The following is a 5,095-nucleotide window of genomic DNA, read 5'->3' as shown; positions in this document are numbered from 1 at the left end:
CACACAGTTCCAAAAGAGAGACAGTAGGTACTTGTGCTAACACAGACAGGAAAGCCCTTTTCAAAACCTCTGATGAACCAGAAGGAATGGAGGCAGAAGAGGAGGATGGTACTTGTTTGCTTATAAATAAATATAACAACACAAGCTAGAAGAAGCCGAAGGGATTCAGGGATGTCTCCGAGAAGCCAATGGAAGACATTTAGCCAGGACACAGAAACATATGGGAACCAGCAGGACCACTATTTACAGTTGCAGAGATCGTGCACTGCACCAATGCACCTGGCCAAGGCAGCAACGGGGGGAAAGCCAGCCCACTCTCTTTTCTATAGTCTGTGTACTCTTGCATGCAACTGCATTCACCTAAGTCTGGTTCTCACAGACAGCGATTTTGCTCCCTGGGGGATATCCACACTATCTGAACACATTTTTGATTGTCACAGCAGGGGGTGGATGCTACTGGCATCTGGTGAGTAGATGCCAGGAATGTTGTTATAAACAACTTACACAGGGCAACCCCCCATAACAAAGAATCATCTGGCCCAAATGTCCATAGTGCCAAGGCTGGGTATCTCTGACCTAAAGGGGATGATGATGTTTTCTAATTCACACCAAAGCACAGCCCAGTGGCCAAGCCACATCCTCCCAGGCACGCAGCAGCCCTGAAGGGAAGGCTTATTCTGATTCATACAGAAAGATGTAGGAGTCGCAACCTGGGACCAGGGATTCTGAATCCACTGGGCAGATGGTCCAACATGTGCCCACCGTAACACCTGCACTTTCTGTTCATGGAAACGTTACCAATGGCCAGTTACAAGCTGCTCGCCGTGCCAGGAGGTGCGAAACAGATCGGTCCCCACCTTTACAGGACAGTGATGTGTACTGCACGCACAAATGTCACAGTGTCACCGTGATTCTCAGTCTGAGTAGAGAAGGAAAGAGCAGAGAGAAGAGAGAGAAAGAACAGATGAATAAGCTCTGGAAGGAGACAGAACATCATTTCTACTGAGAAGATGAATACAGTCGATGCCAGAAACGCCACTTTTCATTCTGTTATGTTATGAACATGGAACCGGGTTAAATGAAGAGTTGGGTGTCCTAGGACAAAAAGGAACACAACCCATCAGCCTTTATGTGTAGTGCCACAGCCGTGGGGTTCGGGGGACACTGAGCTAAGTGTAAGCAGAGTATCACACCCTAAATAAAACAAGCAAATAAACCAAGTGCATGACGGAGATTGACTTCAGTTGTGTGATGGAGAAGGACACCCAGCATCTCCTAGGGGTTGGTGTTTTTACCTGCTGCAAGTAAAAGTTCTGCTTTTTGTTTCTGTGCAAATGCAAACTACTCATCATCAATAACATATTCTTATTTAGTTAAGGACGTATTTTAACAGAATGTCAAGACTGTCCTCGACTGTGGTTATTCACACAGCTCCTTAAGCACAATCACTAAAGAGCAGCTCCGGGAGTTTATAACACCTAAAGAGAACGACCCACTGTCCTTGGCCACGTGATGCAGCAGGCTGGATCTTCAGGGAAGCCGACTCAGAGTATTAGTAGTATTATTACTAGGGAGGGTGTTAACTAAGCAGAGGACGAGGGGGAAGGGAAGCAGGAGTGGAGAGAGCAGAAGTCCCCCCCGGGGCAAGCCCAGGACAGCCCCACTGACCCCAGGGATGGCTGCAGACAGACGTCCCGGTACCTGCGCCCAGGAAAGCAGCACCTGCAGATGCACTGAGCCTCGAGGGGCTGAGAGCAGGACATGGAGCCTGGCAGCCAGGACAAGGATTCCTTCCCTGTGGGGCCCTGGCAGCACGCCCATGTCTGCCAAACCCGCTGCACCTGGCTTCATGCTCCGACTGGCCAATGGGACACCTTTACGATGCTGGAGTATTACTGATCCTCTCGTATCTTTTTATTTGATCATTCAGCCCATATTCCTTAAGCACCTGCGCTGTGCTAGGGACTGGGTGAGGCCCAGCTACCCATGAAGCAGACTTTATTCAGTGGCCCTGTTACCACCACTGTCTTAGTGAGCAGAGGCTGCCGGAACAAAGCCCCAGAGACCAGAGGGCCTAAACCACACACGTCTGGTTCCCACAGTTTGGCGAGGTTGGAAGTCTGAGATGAGGTGCAGGCAGATCCGGCATCTGGTGAGCGCCGTGTCCTGGGTTATAGATGGTGTCTTCTCCCTCCGTCCCCACATGGTGGGGAGACACAGAAAGGAAGCAAGTTCGCTCCTCTCCTGTCTCTTCTTCTTTTTTAAATATGGAACATCTTGCAAATTTGAGGATCATCCTTATGCAGGGGCCATGCTAATCTTCTCTGTTGCCTTCTGATTTCAGCACATGTGCTGCGGAAGCGAGCACTCTCCTGTCCCTTCCTATAAGGGCACGAATCCCATCATGGGGGCTCCACCTTCATGACCTCGTCACCTCCCCAAGCCCCATCTCCTGACACCATCACCTTGGGGGGTTAGGTTTTCAACATACAGATCTGGGGGAGACAGACTCACCCTACCCACACCCAAAGAAACACAACTGCTTCATGCCTAAACTATCCCAATGTCATGGTTAATATTAGAGCATATGCAAGATTAAAATATCTAGTTGTAAAATTATGAAGCAAATAAGAGTTAGGAGAAGAAGTGGGGGGGGAGGAATGGGAAGGAGGAAACCATCGCTTATATGAACTTGTTTTTTGGGGAAGATGGAGAATAAGGTAGGTGGAACACACTGGACCTTGGTCCAAATTTTGTCTTTTCTACACATAAGCAATGAGACCTAAACTTTTCTTAACTTTAGTTTTTGATCACGAACGGAATACCAACTTTACGTGACTTTTGCGGAAGAGTTAAATAAGATATGTTCAGAGCAGGGGACCTGGCCCTGAGCGGTCACACGGCCCAGGGTGCCCACATGACCCTCATTAGCACCATCACCAGCCTCGTCACTGCTCCTTCCCGACAGTACCAGGCACTTGGAGGGCTCACAACTCCAAGGACGTATTCATTTGTCACAACTATCCTAGAACACAGAGCCTATGGAATGGATTTAATATTACTCATTGAGTATCAAAGAACCATGTTCTGCACAGTAAAAGACCCTTTTCGATTCCAGTGTGACCTGAAATACACAGAAGATGATTGAGGTGTAAACCATGTCCCTCCACTGAACTGTGGGCAGAAACTACAGGCCCCTCAAAGAGGGGTATCTGGGGGCTCAGTCGGTGAAGCATCTGACTCTTGATTTTAGCTCAGGTCATGGTCTCAGGGTTGTGAGATCGAGCCCTGTGTGGGCTCCATGCTCAGCGGGGGTCTGCTGGAGATTCTCTCTCTCCCTGTCCCTTTGCCCCTCCCCACCCCATTCTCGCTAAAATAAAAAAATAAAAAAAAAAGGAGGGCACCCAGTATGGAAACACGGGGCCAAAATCGGATAGAGTCACGAAGTCCTCCTCACTAATAATCACCGATCTGTGTGGATTTCCCAAAGCGTATTGGAAGGCAACAACCCCTTTGAAACAGGTTGAGAGAAACACTTGCTTCAAATCCCAACTTTGAGAAACTGTAGATGCTCGGAAGTTTCTGCGCATCGCAGTGAGTGCCTTGGAATCCAGAAGTGGTGCTCTAGCATGGAGCCGCAGAGCCAGCAGAAACTCGAGGATGAAACTCGAGGATGAAGTCCCCCTTCCTCATGCTCTTCGAGGGTGTTAACGCAGTGAGGCTGAACCGGGAGGGGTTCTAGTACCTGACCCTGCCCGTCACAAGAGGTGTGTGCGTGCAAGAATGTGGCTGCACTTGTTACTCTGAATTCCGCTGCGTGTCATTCTTTCCACAGCAGAGTTTCCGTCCCTCTCAATGCATAAATCTCTTATCTTCATAAGTACCTAAATGTTAAAACTACGACTCCAGGAGTGTTACAGTGTGACGTCTGAGCATTGACCACTGTGGTCCATGGTGTGTCGACACTCACAGTGAAAAGTCAGGGAGGAAATTTCCCCAGTGCCCACTACAGAGAAGGCATACTTAACCGGTCTCTGGCCTTGTTTTTGACACGTTGTAAAACATTGTGCTCCATCTGTGGTCACCACCACCAGCAGGCAGGCCTGCCTCACCACCCACCCTCCAGATGCATCATGGTGGGTGGGTACAGAGTATCAGGCTCAAGGTGACACAGCCGTGGCCAAGCTGGGACACCTCCCATGGCTGCCTGGCTTAAAGCCAACACCAGATTCTTCCTACTTCTTCAACTGTTTCCCCCTATGAAAACTTTTGAAGAGCACACGCTGATAAATCACGCCGTTTTTCTCTTTGCATGACCCACGGATGCTGCTGAACGTCACGTCTCTTGCCCCTCGCTGCCAACCAAAGGCTCCCGAAATGAGGGACCCCACGGACCAGGGCAGCCGAGTCCTGGGCTGCAGATGGCAGGGCTCTGTGATCCGTATGATGCAGGATATTCCATTCTCAAATACCGAGTGCACACCGACTGTTCCCCAAACTGCCTTCCAACTTGGTGTCTGAGAAAAGAAACGGTTAATAAAACAACAAAGGGCTTGCAAGAACACCTAGGAGAATTACACTGTTAAAAGAACAAATTGTTACTCCAAAGAATATAACAGTTTTATACCCCAACTCTGGCAATCGAAGCAAACGTTAATAATGTGAAGAAATTAGGTGTGAGCGTGACATTTTGGTGTCAGGATGCTCAGCATGAACCAGCCTTTCAAAGGGACATAAATCCTTATCCAGATTTCTTCAAATATCATCTCTGCCAGGGAAGTAGCATGTTAGAGCTTTAGAGTGAAATTTCCATTACAAAAGTCCGGGTTTCACTCCTGTTCAAATCGAAGTCTTAGAAGACAGTGAGGCTCCTTAAACATTTCAATCATGTCCAATCGTTTCCTGAATTGTCCTCTCTTCAGTACATCCATTTTTTTCTCTAATTATATTGATTTTAGCAAATTGCAGTGTCCATCTGAACTGATTTTCAAATATGAAAAACCTTCAATGAAAGGGAAAAACAAATGCATCGTGCTCCAGCAAGACAAGACGCATGATTCCCCCACACTCCCCCAAACTTCCTCCAGGAGAGAAG

General features: G+C 48.3%; 1 non-coding gene across 1 annotated transcript; it reads right to left on the bottom strand.

Annotated features, from left to right (window-relative positions):
* Positions 1-2,261: 2,261 nt before the first annotated feature.
* Positions 2,262-2,368, bottom strand: LOC116638067. Its single transcript, XR_004300609.1, has one exon. It is a non-coding gene; the product is annotated as a U6 spliceosomal RNA (small nuclear RNA).
* Between the last annotated feature and the right edge of the window lie 2,727 nt (positions 2,369-5,095).

Source organism: Phoca vitulina, unplaced genomic scaffold (genome assembly GCF_004348235.1).
Source record: "Phoca vitulina isolate PV1807 unplaced genomic scaffold, GSC_HSeal_1.0 scaffold15, whole genome shotgun sequence".
In the NCBI taxonomy this organism is placed as follows: Eukaryota; Metazoa; Chordata; class Mammalia; order Carnivora; family Phocidae; genus Phoca; species Phoca vitulina.
The sequence above is the reverse complement of the archived record's forward strand: the minus strand, read 5'-3'. Positions and strand labels throughout refer to the sequence as shown.